General features: G+C 37.1%; 1 protein-coding gene across 1 annotated transcript in view; it reads left to right on the forward strand.

Annotated features, from left to right (window-relative positions):
• The first annotated feature begins 3,481 nt into the window (after nucleotides 1-3,481).
• slow (slowdown) overlaps nucleotides 3,482-16,264 on the forward strand; it is a 34,637-nt gene continuing 21,854 nt past the window's right edge. The window contains exon 1 of the mRNA XM_064685812.1: nucleotides 3,482-3,871. The gene's annotated coding sequence lies outside the window, so the exon portion shown is untranslated. The remainder of the gene's footprint in view (nucleotides 3,872-16,264) is intronic.

Here is a 16,264-nt window from a genome sequence, read left to right on the forward strand (position 1 = left end):
TTTCGGCCTGATCGCCGCAGACAGCCAGGGGGAAGGGGGGTGGTCGGAGGAGGGGGCGAGGCCCCATATGACATTGCATATTGCTCCGAATTGGCGGCCCAGCCCACAAAAAAACAAACTGGGCCTGCATGACGGGGCAAACAAAACAAGCAAATTGCAAAGGCAAACAACGTCGGCTCCATAATGAAACGATCCTAACTCTCCAATCTGCTGACACATGGCAGCCAGCCCCCCCCCCCCTCCCATCCCCCTCTCCCACACAACTCCAATCGAAGTTCTAACTCTTGTAATAATATTCGTATATACTCTGTTCGAAGAGCGAAAACGGAGTGCATTAGTTCCTACAGTTTAAGAGCCTGGTTTTGGGTGAGCCCCATTAAAAGTCTCGCCAGAAACATTATTCATATTAAGACAGCCTCTAGAGTTATATTATTTACAGTTTAAGAGCAATCACTTACAGTTTGAGAGTAAATAATAATGGTATATTTAATAGTTGTAATTAATTCACAGTCTTCTTAACACATGAAAGTGGGCAAATATCATGTTTCATACAGCTTTGCAGTCATTGCTAGACATCGACAGTTTTAGCGTCATCGCTGACAGTTTGATAGTGAACAAAATTGATATATCTACTAGTTGGATTTAATTCAAAGTGTTCTGAGCATACGGAAAGAGGCAAACACCAGTTTTCCTATATTTTTAAAGTCACAGCTACTATTCTACAGTTTTAGAGTCTGTTTAGTGTATTTGGTTTGACCTTATCTAAAAGTCGGTCCCTAACTTTATCAGAGCACAGTGCCAGATATAAATTTACAGTTTGACAGTCACAAACTTCGGGCTAATTTACCTCTTTGGGTGGCCTTTACCTCTACCGTTTTAGAGTCACCGTTAGCTTGAACTATTAATGATACTACAGTGAATATAAAATTACGTCATCAACTTTGGGCTACTCCTTTAGGGTAATCTATATATTTACAGTTTAAGAGTCACCACATTACTGATTACTAACAGTTTGACAGCCACAAACCTTGAGCTAATAACTGTGGCTAATATTCTACAGTTTTAAGGTCATCATTAATTTAAACAACCAATAATTGTATATTAAGTAAAAATGTACAGTTTGACAGTCACAAGCCGGGACATTGATTTTGATTCTACAGTTTTAGGGCCACCTAATTAAAGAGTAATAACTGTTCATTCCTTGAAAGATTGAAGCAAACAAAATGTTTCCCTGTTGTATTTTAGTTTTTATGCAAATACAGAGTATTGCACAGTCGGCATATTTCAACTGCTGCAACGCCTTAAAGTGTTTTTCTATGTTAATTTTCATGTTAATTTTTTATTTATTTTCTATTTATTGAATTCTTATCTAATAACAAATGAAGTTTTCAGCAATGAAAACACAGTTGAGAGCATTTTGCAGAGCGCTTAAAAAATGTGTACAAATAAATGTGTGAGGGGGGGTTGGAGAGGGGGGGGGGAAGAAGTTGTGTGACAAACGGCAGGTCAAAGTGTGAATACCCCGAGATAGAGTGGCAGCTAGATTTGAAGAAGATCTCTGAAGATTGTCTTGTATATGGCGTGTTGCTTTTTCACAGATTCGATTCGATTGCCACTTAAAAAAGTTGCCCATTTTATTTTATTTTTTTCTCTCGCCTTCGTCAAATGGCTGTCAAATTAACTAAATATGTTTACTATAGATGTGGCAAACGTTGGCGGGGGCAGGGGCAGGGGGGGGGGAGGGGGGGACAACCAACACGAAATGCAAATGAACTGTTATCAGCCTCCCTCTCTCTCTCTCTCTCTGTTATCAGGTTTTAGCGCCCGTTTTGATTAGCTTTGCCGCGTGGGTGTTCCCACTCAATAAGCGGCAGCTAATGGCCCAATAAATGCGGCTTAAACGCATTGCACATCTGGCAAAAGTCATTGACAACCCTAGGGGGAGGGGGGGGGGACGGGTGGACGGGGGGACAGTCTTGTTGACAGCCGCGCAGTCGATGTCGCCGCCGCAATTGGGCAAGGGCAGCAAACGAGTTCTTGCGGCAACTTCTTCTTTTTCTGTGCAAGATCAGCTCGAGACGGCATAGTCAAGCACAAATATTTAAGTTAACAACTCGCCACCGAAGAACACACAGAGCCATAAAAAGCAGCAACAACAACAACAACAACAACAACTCTCATCTATGTGCTCGCTGCAGCTAGCTTGCGGGGGCGCAACGTCGAAAGAAAAACAAACAAGCGCGCAGAGTTTTCTACTCTGTGCCGAAGTCTGTATACGCTTACAATGCAAGCATGATTCAAATGTTAAAAAGAGGAGATCTATATCTGACATGCATTATGATACATTTATGAAAATTTATAATAAATGTTGGGCAAATTTACGCTGAACGTTAAATATCAAGCATTTTGTAATTGAATCAACTAAAGTTTGTCTTTTGGCTTGCGCGAGAACTACATAAATCGAGATGTTAATAATTTGATATGTACATTCTCATAGTGTAGTCACATATTCTAAATATTCCACACATTTTTATAGCTTTAGCCTTGGCCCTTGGGTATATGCGCACTTTTTTATGTAATGTTTAAGCCCTTCAAATTTCATAGAGATCGGACTATAAACAAAAGAGTTAATTAAGTTTATATATTCTAAGCGCGTGTACGTTTAGAAAGAACTAAGTTGTTGTGTCGTTAGCTAGGGGCTGCGCTTAGGGTATCTTATAGTCTGTCAATCCCAACTAAAGCACTCTGACTTGTTTTTATGTTTTGTTGCCTAATTTCAGTCATTTCAAGCACGAATCTCAAGTTAAGATCGCCAATACTTGAACAATCTTAAGATTTGCCATATACATATATCTACTCAGTTCGTTAAAAAACTCCATTTCCGGTGGGAATTCTTGTAGCAGCTATTTATTAGAGTACAAACTAGTTGATACTATTGCGATGCTTATTTTGACCGATTTGGCTTATGGGATATATATACGCTTATATTGAGTTCCATACCCTTCAAATATCTTGAAGAACAAAAAAGTTTATGCTTAATAGAAAAAATGTATGCATGTGTTATACATTGCATGAACAAATTTGAGTACACACTGTAAGAGTATAAAAAGAGCTGCAATTCAGTCGCAGCAGTAGAAGAAGCAGCAGCAGCCGAAGCAGCAGCAGCCGAAACAGCAGCAGCAGAGGCAGAAGCAGCAGCAGCCAGCAATGCAGTTGCTGTCGCATTCTCAGTCGACGTTGCCGACGCCGACGTCGACGCACAGCCAACAACTAAGCGAAGGCAAAGTCAGCGGTCAGTCAGACGCCGACGCCGCCGACAGCGCCTCATCGAACAAAGAAAGCGAACTTGTTCTGCGAGTGGCCAAATTTGTATTCGGCCGACGAGCCGAAACGGTTCGGCTTAGCGCGCGAGCAGCGAGCAGCGCGCAGCGCGCAACTGGACTCGCACTTTCGGTTTCTCTCGTGCCCGATCGCAGTTCGTCTCGGGACTTCTAAGCGAACAGTTGTTGCTAGCTGCGCCGCAAGCAAATAACGTGATTCGGAACCGGATCAAATATCACGCAACGAACGTGATCAGTGAACGGCTGGAAAATCACTTGAAAGATTTTTACGGTTTTTTCGGTTTGCCATACGGAAGCAGCTGGAGCAGCTAAATATTTATACAATCCTCAACGTCTATATATATTTGCATACGGTTCAGGCATATATATAATTTATTACACAAGCAAATGCCGCGTATCTGCTTAATGTCAGCGCGAAAAAATTGAATTTAATTGTTTGTGACTGCAAATTTGACATAATTCGCGTGTTTGATTTATATCGCCGGGCTCTTCCTCAAGTTGACTCCAAAAACGCGGCTGCTTATCGCAAAGTAAATATATACATATATATATAAATATATTTACCATATTTAGCTGCTATAATAAGAACTTGGCCAGTTGTAAGTTAAATGCAAATTCATGTTAATCGCAATTAATTGCAATTATTTATAAATTGACGTGCGACACTTCCTAGTCGGATAGTGTGGCACGATTACATTCATCTTGCTCAAAGATCTGACAAGAAACGCTCCGTTATGTTTTAGTCCAATCCAATCAAATCAAGCTAGTATTAGTTACTATTTATTAGTACTTATTATAGAAAAAAGACATATCTATGGGCTTATATAATTAGTTCATTAGTTAAATAGTTATATACTTATTTATATTATCTATATCTTTATATAAAACTATACCCATATTTTTCTACACCTATCTATCCTATATCCCTGATGGATCAGGTCTGCAACCGCAACAAGTATAGTCGCTGGTTCAAATCACGGTTCAAATTAGTTGCAGGTCCTTGGGTTCAATTCGTGAAGCTGATGTTCCGCATGCTTTAAGCCAGTTTCTGGTTCAAACCTTGTTGACTTTTAAATTCTCTAAATATGCTTGAAGGAATTATCTTTTAATATTATAAACATTTATATTATAAATTGCCTGTTGTACGGAAAATATAGCAATTCGTATATATTTTCTTATACAAAAAACAGGCTAGATTTGAGCTCTACCTGAAATTGGCTTCAAAGACAGATGATTAGATAGTTCCAATTTTTTGGGGCTTTAGAGCTGGGACTCTCTACAGAGATATAAATATTCAACTAAACCATTTTTGAAGAAAAATATGGCTTGGTTCGGATTTTGATTCAGTTGTTTTTGGACTTAGTTTGGTTCAAAGCTTTTTTTATAATAAAATCCTTAAATATCTATATCCTATATCCTATATCCTATATCCTATATCCTATATCCTATATCCTATATCTATATCTATATCTATATCTATATCTATATCTATATCTATATCTATATCTATATCTATATCTATATCTATATCTATATCTATATCTATATCTATATCTATATCTATATCTATATCTATATCTATATCTATATCTATATCTATATCTATATCTATATCTATATCTATATCTATATCTATATCTATATCTATATCTATATCTATATCTATATCTATATGTATATCTATATCTATATCTATATCTATATCTGTATCTGTATCTGTATCTGTATCTATATCTGTATCTGTATCTGTATCTATATCTATATCTATATCGATTAGGTTAAAAATTTAGTTACTTAGTTTAAGTTTGAATAGTTTGAGCTAGTAAACGTTTCCTGCTAACATTTTTAGACCAGTTGGGAATTTTAACAATCTTTTGCAGGTGCCAAAATTGCATTTCAGTTTCACTAAATTATGACGTGTGTGAGGAAATAGTTGAAAACAAATTGTTGTCGTCTTCCGATTGTACAAATACGTATCCTAGAATTTCCGTTGCGCATTGAGATAAAACAATTGTGACATTGTCACGATCGGCACAAATTTGATCGTGCTGCAAATGGAAATGAAATAAAAAATATTTTCGCATGACTTGCGCAATTGGCGCCAGAATATATATCTGTTTATATGTATGCATACATATTGTATATATGTATATATGCATATATATTCCACTCAATGTCTAGTCTAAATCAGTTTTGTGTAAGGCGCATGTTAAATTCGCAGCGCTGTGGCCATAATTTTCCGTTCTGGGATTGTTTTTTTATTTTCTTGTTGTTTTTCTAATTAGCCAAAGTCATTTGCATGAATAACGCAGCTAACGGTAAATGGGGTTTATGTCTTTTGTCTGCAACAGACTCCGACTCTCTGGGTCAGACAACAAAGACACACGACTCGGACTCAAACTCGAACTCGAATTCGAACTGGGACTGCGACTGCGACGGGGACTCGAACGGGAACGGGGACTCGAACTGCGACTGAAACTGAGGTAGGAGCTGATGCTGCTGGCCATGTATGGGCTTTAGTGCGTGGGCGTGACCAACGCCCCTTTTACAACTGGCAAGCAATTAGCAAAAGACATCGGACGGGCAGCGTCTACAAAATACTTGTTACAACTCGAGTTGTTTTTTTTTTTGAATACCCTGTACCCATTCAAAAGGAAGGGTTGTTTAAAGTTTTTACAGGCTTTACGATTCCATAAAGTTTTTACAACAAGAAATTGTTTTAACAAGGGCAATAACTTATATTTAACAGATTACCAGCTTCTTCAAGGGTTAACATATCTTCTTCATATCATATTCTTGATCAGGACGAAGATCTGCGGCGATCTAGCCCCGATCGTCTGTCTGTTTTAATATATAAGCGCTTTGCTTCCGAAATTTATGCAAGTTATAGACTTGAAATATGCAGCACGAGCCTCTCTCATTTCGATAACTTCTCCCATTTTCATCATATCGATAAATATTGATTTTGGATTATGGTTTTCTTAACATAACTCGAAGTTTATAAGATCTACATGCATTAAACTTGGTATAAAAGTGCTCGGATAAAGATCTAATAATTTTTTAAGTACTTCTCCCGACTTTCCCCCAAAATTGCAAAAAACTCCTATTTAGAGTTTAAGCTTGGGACTTTTGTATGTACACACTTTTGTTTGCCAAATTTAAGCCCTGAAAATTTCATAAAGATCGGACTCTAAACACCGAAGTTAAACGAGAATGTATTTCTCAAGCATAGTGTTGGGCAACGCACAGAAGAGGCACAGCTGCTGCGGCTTAAAGTGTTTGCAAACGGTCGCACGCCACAGTTTACAGGCTAACTGCTAGTCGGGCATGCCCGACTGGGCCACTCTCACTTTTTTCTCGTGTTGGCTTTTTGCAATTGTTATTCAAATCGAAGTTTTGCATTTGAAGTTGAACTTGTTGAGTTGAAGTCGAGTCGTTATGTTATGTTTGTTATTTGTTAAAGGTTTTTCTTGTTGTTGTTGTTGCTGTTGCTGTTGTTGTTGTTGTTGTTGTTGTTGTTGTAGCTGGGTGCCAAAATGTCAAACTGTCCGCGGCGGAACATGTTGCGCATAGTTTTCTTTTGACTTTGAGAAAACACAAGGCGCAAGACTTGAAACACATTCCATTAATTGGACCGAGTGTAAAGTGTAAACAAAATGCCTGCCATCGATCGTACGCAGTTTGAAGCCCCCGACCCCGCCCCCTCCTTCAATCTCCACACACCTACCGCCCCCTTCCCTGCCCCACTCTCCCTTGCTGCCCCCAGGCAGAGGCAGCCAGTTTGTTGATCTTGCTAAAAAAAAAAACACATACAAAAATAATAAATAATAAAATAAAATAAAATACAAATGTCAAAAATAAACGAGACACAAACCGACGCATTGTCAATGAAGCACAATAAAATGAAATTAAATCAAGAGAAATAATATTAAACTAAATTATAAATATAAAAATAATATATTTAATGCTGATTTTGGCGAACTTTCCGTCTTTATAATATAATTTATGCAATAAAATAAAAAATACACAATATTAAATAAAAAAGAAAAAATTATATAATGTTATAAAATATTTAAATATATTTAAAGTAATATAATATAATAAATATTTATTTTCCATTAAAAATGAGAAGATCACCAAAACCAGCATTAAATAAACATAAGTATTATATATGTGTGTGTGTGTGTTTGTGTGGGTGTGTATGCAAGAGTGTGTGTGTGTGTGGGCGTGTGTGTGTTAGTGTATGCATGCAAGTATGTATGTATGTATGTATATATGTATGAATGCAGGTTTATTTTCTAATGTAAAACGCAGACCAAGCCTATTTGTCGCTGTGCTGAAAATTTAAATAAAACGAATTTCTGCCAAGTGCCCTTCTCCTCGATTCTCAAGAATTCAAGTAGGCCTTGCTGCAATTCAAGGAGGAGCAGCTTGCGGCGGTGGAGCAGGAGGCGGCGGATCAGGTTAGTAGATGTATGTATGTAGATGTATGTATGTAGATGTATGTATGTAGATGTATGTATGTAGATGTATGTATGTAGATGTATGTATGTAGATGTATGTATGTAGATGTATGTATGTAGATGTATGTATGTAGATGTATGTATGTATGTATGTATGTATGTATGTATGTATGTATGTATGTATGTATGTATGTGTGTATGTATGTATGTATGTATTTATGTATTTATGTATTTATGTATTTATGTATTTATGTATGTATGTATGTATGTATGTATGTATGTATATATGTATGTATGTATGTATGTATGTATGTATATATGTATGTATGTATGTATGTATGTATGTATGTATGTATGTATGTATGTATGTATGTATGTATGCATGTATGTATGTATGTTTCTATGGATGTATGTATGCATGTATGTATGTATGTTTCTATGGATGTATGTATGTATGTATGTATGTATGTGTACATGTATGTGTGGATGTATATTTCTATGAGTTTATTATATACGTGCCACGGGCAAGGCCGGGATATACCCGCTGGCATCCTATATAGACATAGGTCAAAATTTCCCACTCCCATAACTTGGTCAAATCTCATTCGATTTTGATAAAGTTTGACTCTTTATTCATGGCATGGCCTCTAGATCAACTTAGCAGCTAAATCTGGCAACATTATTCTTATTTTTAAATTTTGTCCGATTTGTAGGCTCAAACTCATTTTCAAATAACATTTTCACATAACATAATATAACATCATATAATATAACATAATATAACATATTAAAGATAAGTTGACGTACGGTCGAATATGTCTATATCAACTCGGCTGATCTAGAATACATGCAGTTTAAAGGTTAGGAGATGTCTCCTTCTATGCAAGGCTATAGAAATACAAAAGAAATGCGCTCTTAACAAATATATTTAAAGCACTTTATCACATTTTCACACTCTTGTTTAAGTTTGTTTAGAATTTGCCAGGTCTTTAACATATTCCTAAATATGTTTATGATAAACAAAAGTTAAAGCTGAAAATCTTTGATATTTTGTTTCTAAAAATATCAGCTTTAATTGTCGATATTGCGCGAGATTTTTACTATTAAATAATATAACAAATATTTTTATTGGAAAAAAGAAAAACAATCCCTGGCACGCTTCAGATTTAGTTAATGTAGAGAAGGGCTAAGGATGAGGTGAAGGTGTTCGTTATTGCAGTATTTACTGTAGTCCATCAATGCTTTGCCCAAAAGCAGCTGTTCGTTATGGCATTATTTACTGTAGTCCATTTATGTTGTTACTCAGCATTTGACCACTTGAGAAACCTGACAAAAGTGTCGGCAACAACAACAACAACAACAACAAGAGAAACAACAACAAATGTGAGCAATATGTAACTACAGTTGGCACATATTTGATGATCTGTCAGATAAGATATAGCACGACAGCGATCCATCGAAATTCCGCAAGATTTTTTCGCGGCGGTTATTGAACCCGCGAGCTGAGAGCAAATCCGAAAGAAAAGCTGCGTGGTGCAGGGAGTGGGGTAGGGGAGGGGGGGGGGTTGCCTCCCAACTGTGTGTTGGCTGTGAAAACGTTTTTTTTGGAATCGAACTGAGATGCGCTAGAAAAATTTGATGAGCCAATTTGCGCTGGAAAGATCTGAAACAGTTAACAGTTCATCTCGTGTCTGTTGGAATATTTAAATATCCGAAACGAGAAGAACAGAAATTAATTACAAAGTTGCCATTTAATGCGTAAGTTGCCAAACAAAATGCTGTTGCTGCTGCTGGTTGTTGTTGTTGTTGTTGTTGTTGTTGTAGCTGGCGTTAAGCTCTTAGTTTATCTCTTTGTAAGAACTTGAGGCGCGCCGTGTTTGGAACATGTTGAAGAGTTGTTGTTGTTCTTGTTGTTGTTGCTGTTGCGATTACACAAAACATAAATAAAAAAGCGCAGCTGTTTGCATTGCACAAAAATATATATACATATATATATATACACATATAGGACCATGCCCCCAGACTTGGCGAGGGAAAGGCAGCCAGGCATTTAATTAACATTTAAATGGCTTGCGCCGAGGAGCTGTTACTTTAAATTACGGCAACCGCATGATGCAAATACAACAGCAACAACAAAAGTGGTAACGACTAGCCAAATACCCTGCCACAGTCCTTTAAGTGTGACCAGGAGCCAAGATTTGGCAGGAGTTCAAACTCAGAGACTAAACGTGTTAGGTATGTATTTGGCATGTAGCGGAAGCTAGTGAAAAGGGGATTTTCCTTGAAATCGATAATAATCGATATAAATCGATAAATAATCGATAAGGAAACTCTCTCCGTAGCGCATATGTTGCAGCTTTTAAGAGCAAGGGACTTTAAATCTCTTTTCTAGCATATATATCTGGACATATTAGGAGCAAGGAGCTCCAAATATTGAATGTAGGTTCTCGTAGAGCATGCACACATATAGAATATGCAACTTTTAATATGGGAGGTATATTCCACTCGAAATAAAAACAATAACATTTTACAGATACAGCCTTGGGCTTGGGTATATGCACTCATTTCAATGACATATATAAGTTCTCAAAGTTTAAGCAAGATCGGACTATAAAAGCCGAAGTTAATCAACAACACATTTCCTATAGATAAGGTAAGCCTAGGACATTTCCTACAGATTGCATATTGATAAAGTAAGCCTAGCACAGTTTTTACAGTATAAGTAAAGTAAGATTAGGGCATTTCCTACAGATTTCCTATAGATAAGGTAAGCCTAGGACATTTCCGTGTTTCCTCTATATGTGGGATAGGATTAACGTATTTCCGCAATTTCCCATAAAAAGCTGGGGGCAGAAAACGCGCAGCTGCTGCATCTCAGGCGCTCAGTTAGGGTATCTTCCAGTCGAGCATTTGCGACTAGAGTGCTTTAACTTGTTTTATATACAAATTTAGTTCATTCTGAACGATCTATAGAGTAGGTCTACCTATAAAAGTTCTTGACTCTAGCTTTCAGTCAGCTTTAAGTTTGTAGCTCGAACAGCTTCGAGATAAAATGCATTCAGGTGAAGAGACGCAAAACTAATATACTCTTTTAGCTTTGTGAATAACTGAACACAGCAACAACGAACACATTTGCGTGGTTGTCTTGTGTCTGTGAACAGGTTAAACTCTGCGCACAGCAAAAAAATGTAATCTGCGAAGAGAGTCAAAATTAATGCCCACGATAATTAAGCAATTGCAATATGTTGAGCATTCGGTCGTTTTAGTCATCTTGTCCCGCTCCATGTCTTGCCCGCGTCTCTGGTCTGGCATCTAAATGATTAATGGAGAAATGCAAAAGTTTTTATTAATAAAACCGACTGTGGCCACGTTCCCGGAACAATTCTTAGACAGCAAAAACATAAGACTCGAAGCATACCAACTGGTAGACGGACGGTCATAGATATATATATATATACATAAAGATATATATACATCTACATATATATTTCTATATTTGTACAGTGCGCATTCGAACTATTGAACAAAACAGTGTTCGCTCGCAAATTAATAACTTTGCGGTAGCAGTTGATATTTCTAGTTTGTCAAGGTTTGTTAGAAATTTCTATATTGAAAATGGGTAAAAGGGGTATTATGTATTTGTGCAAATGTATGTAACAGGCAGAAGGAAGCATCTCCGACCCCATAAAGTATATATATTCTTGATCAACATCAACAGCCGAGTCGATCTAGCCATGTCCGTCCGTCTGTCTGTCCGTCCGTCCGTCTGTCCGTCTGTCCGTATGTATGAATGCAAGGATCTCAGAACCTATAAGAGCTAGATACTTGAAATTTTAGCTGTAGGTCCTCCTAGTCCCCGCGCAGATCGAGTTTGTTTCCGATATTCGATAACTTGCCCCGTTTCCAAGTAATCGATAAAAATCGATATCAAAATCCTGTTTTTTGAGCAACTTTGGTTAATAATAAGAGCTAGAGTCACCAAACTTGACATGTAGCTTCTAGAATTGTATATATATATATCAAATATCTTTCATTTTATACCTATCGCTTGTTTGAAGAAGAGGGTTCAGGGTATCCCCTGGTCGGGAGCTCCCGACTAAAACCTCTTACTCGTTTATAAATGATTTTCTTGAAAGACTGATTAATTGATCAATGCACAGCCCAAACCACAGAGAATAAGCTGCATTTTTCTCAGTAGTTAAAAGTGAATTATATGTTTTATATTAGGTCCATTCGAGCCAGAGACTCGAACCTCATTATTCAGTTGCTTGAATGAGACACGTGAACAACTCTTTTGGGCAACTGTCTTGAAAGAGGGAGAATCGTAAGGCAATCTATAGCAAATTTATAAATTAATATGCATTTAAAATACTACACTAGGGAATTTATAATTTATATGGAGCGAGAGGTGGCAATTTTCAAGGGGTAAAAAATTTAATAAAAAATTAAGTAATGGAAAATAATTGAAGCTAAGAACAATGATTAAAAATGTTCTTTTAACTTTAGGTTAATTTCTTTAAGTAAATATTCGAATTTTAGAGTCAAAAGAAATTAGAATTTAATATTTTTATATATATTTTATATTTCTATTAGACAATTTTTCTTTTGACTTGAGGTTAATTTCTTCAAATAAATACTCGAATTTTTGAGGCAAAAGCAATTAAACTTGCATAAACATTTCTTATTTAAGTTTTATTGGTATTAGACATTCATAGGAAGTGTTTACTGTTGTCTAATGTGGTCATATATTTACTCACATCACATATATATGTATATATATATATATTTATATATATATTTATCTCGTCTGCCTCTCGCATCTCTTGTGATTCATTAGCCATGGCTCATGTCTGGGTCAGCCAACACACACACACACACGCACACCATGGACACCCACAGCTTTGTGTATGTGTGTGTGTGTCTCAGTTTGACAAAAATAAAGTTGACATTTTCATGCTGAGAATGTCGCTGGCTTTGCTGCTGTTTTTCAGGGAGGGCGAGGGGCTGTCCACGCCTTGAAACACAACATTTAACATGTGATTTATGTGCTGGGAAAACAAATCAATAACATTTAATACGCACACTAATTCACTCAGCCCACACACACACACTCGCAAACACACACACTCGCGCACACACATCTTGAAATAATTATGGACAAATTCCAGGTAAGCTGCCACCAGTTGCCGGCAGGTAAACTTGATTTATCCGGCGTGTTCCTTATGCCCAATGCCGGGCTATTAATTAGAAATATATCAAAATATTTTGCGTTCTTTTTTTTTTTTGGTTTCTTTTCGGTCGCGACCCCGTTCCCACTGTGCACCGTGGGCCTGCCTGCGAGCCGCAATTGATTTATCTATGCCCTGAACGATTTTGGCAAGCGGCAAGAGGTGAGGCGCGGGGCAGGGGGCGGGGTGGCAAGGTCAAGGCGAGTTGTCAACGCAGCTTTGAACTAAGATTTCAATGGAAATCGAATCAAAAGCATTTTTTTTTTGTTGTCTGCAGTTTTGATTGAGAGAGGCGCCCCGAAAAAAAAAAAACCTTTTTGCATTTCGCGGAATATGCTCAGAGCTATGACAACTCGGCAGGGTCTGGGTCTGGGCTGGGTCTGGGTCTGGGTCTGGGTCAGCGAAGTGTTTGGGTTTTGGTTTTGGTTTTTGGGCAGCCGACAGTCTGACTGACAGGCGGACAGACCTTAGCGGGTTTCACTTACTAAGCGGCTTAAGGCCGCACCTGATGAGCCGAAGGAGTCCAGTTCCAGTTCCAATTGCCACATCCCCATCCATTTTGGCCACATCCATTTGCCGCTCTCTTTTTGTCCCAATTTGCTGTGGAAAGTCAAAATTATTTTCGGTTTAATTTTTATTTCTTTTCATTCCATTTTTTAATTAGCCACAGCAATTGGTAATCGTGTTGTGGCTGCTGTCATTGAGCATTTTCAATTTTGGTTCGTGTTTTTTTTTATAAAATACCCTATTAAGTGGGGCTGAAAAGGGGCATATTGCAGTTGTACAAGTGTGTGTGACAGGCGAGCAGAAGATTAATTAAATATTCATATTCTTTATCATCATCCAGAGTGAAGTCGATCGAGTCTGTCTCAGTCGATCAAACTTGCCTAAAACCTCGGCCTATTTCTCCTCAAACGATAAATATCGATTTTTGTTAAATATCATTTAAACTATATATTATTATAGATAATTATCATAATACAAATTATACAGAGCTAGAAATACTTTATGATGAACTCTGCCCATATCTCTAAAGTCGATAAATATCGATCTACAGCATAAGTTGCAAAGCATATACTGGACACTCTAATGTTTATATATATTCTTAATTAGCACCAACAGTCGATTTGACCAATTAGAAGCTTAATCTCTCTTCAGTTCTCCAAAGCGATATATATCGATTTTCGGCATATGCATCGAAGCATATACCAGAGATTACTATATGTATATATATACTCTATCAGCATCAATAAATAGACTCTGCCTTAGTAAACTAAGTTTCTTTAAAGCATCTCCCCAGTACTCCAAAAGCAAGATTTATCGATTTTCGACAACAATTCCAAATCCAGAGATAAAATGATATGGGATTATATTATAATATATTATAATGGATGATTATCATTGCACGGAGCTACAGACGCTGCATAGAAAACTCTGCCCATTTCTCCAGAATCGATAATTATCGATTGCAGCATAAGTTTCTGGGCATGCAGCAGATATATATTCAAGCTAGACCCATCCAATTTGTGATACAGGTTCCAGTTCAAGAAAATGCCAATATTTCGGCTCAAAAACCCGAGTCGATCCCCCATCCTCTTAAAACTGTAAATATGTCAGAGACATATCCATAATTTTTCGTATATGCACACATTTGAATATCATTGTAAAGCCCTGAAAATGTCAAAACGATCAGACATTAAATACAAAAGTTATTGCAGAATATATTTGACATAATCTGCAGATTAGAGCCAGACGAAGAGGCACAGTTGCGTAACTGGGGAACAGGGTATCTGGGCGTGAGGCATGCTCCGCCTAGAGCACTTCAATTGGGCTGTAATGGGGGCAACATCGATGGAGACAAGTGTAAGACATGTGTTAGGCCAACTTGAAGTTTAATGAGCTGCGTCATAAATTCAATTTGATGTCTGCCCGAAGCAATGAATATTAATAAGCTCACTGAGCAATTCCAATTCCAATTGGAATTGTCATTGTCCAGCGAGGGGGCTAAGAGGAGGGGGGGGGAGGGGATCAGCAGAGTGTTGACAAATGATGTGGCAAGTGCGTGAAATTTTGATAAATACCGTAAAATACCGATGAAATGGCAGGCGGAGAACAAAGCGCTGCCAAAAAAAAGCGAGAATCGCAAAACTTCCGGCTTCAAATTAATTTCAGGTCAGCTTTTTGTTAATGCCAGCTGCCGGTTCACTTAACTGTTAACGCGCTCTACAACAACAAATGACAACAACAAGCTTAATAATAATAATAATATAATAATAATAATATTAATCGAAATCACAGGCAACGTCATGCTGTACAAATTGCCTTTGTCCGGATGATTCAAGTGTTTCCACTCGACCATGAAAAAGACGAACACTCGCGTCGACAGCTACGAACTCTCGAATGCCCTTTGTTTCGGGCTTATAGAGTATAGAGTTTGAGTGAATTACAACTGATATGATCAGCTATAAAGTCCAAGTTACCCAAGTTACTTGGTTTGTTTTTTTTTATTCATTTTGGGATATTGCTCTGTAACAAATTTAAACACTTTATTTATTTACGAAGCAATTTTAAGCTTCCAGGTTGAATTAAATTAGGTAATTATTTTCCACATCTTTTAGTTATTATAACTAAGAAGAGTACAAAAAGTTCAATGAAAAATTATTTTATAATTGATAGGCATTAGTTGCCTAGATCAAGTCAAGAGCAGGCACAGAGCTCTTGATTTATTTTAGCATTTTTTAGGGACCTTTACGTAGCTCCCTTTACAGTAAAACCTCTCTTGGGGAAATAGTCTATTTATTAAATTAAATTTTTTCGTGCTGTTAAGGGCATATATTAGCTTTAAAGAAGCGTTAAAGAAATGAATTACCCGTAATACATAATATATATATCTTTATGAATATATAACTATATTTAACTCAAGCTCTTCTTTGATAGACAAACAAAAAATACAAGAAAGACAAATTCAGTATTTAAATCAATATAAAGTTAATTCACAAATACAATACTTAAATCAATATCAAATAATTGAAGACTGAAAACTAATACACATTATAAATATATAAGACTTCTCGATTCACTACTTTTACGCTTGCCGCACAGCAACACTGTCTGTACATATTTATCGACTTTAACAGTATGTTATTGATGCTGTTACGGCTGTCGCAGCCAAGCAGTAGCCAATTTTAGCTATTTTCTAGCTTAATTTGGCCAATTGCTGAGCTCATCAGCC

Source organism: Drosophila montana, unplaced genomic scaffold (genome assembly GCF_035044405.1).
Source record: "Drosophila montana isolate Dmon_TW-CO22-7 unplaced genomic scaffold, ASM3504440v1 contig_1455_1, whole genome shotgun sequence".
Taxonomy (NCBI): domain Eukaryota; kingdom Metazoa; phylum Arthropoda; class Insecta; order Diptera; family Drosophilidae; genus Drosophila; species Drosophila montana.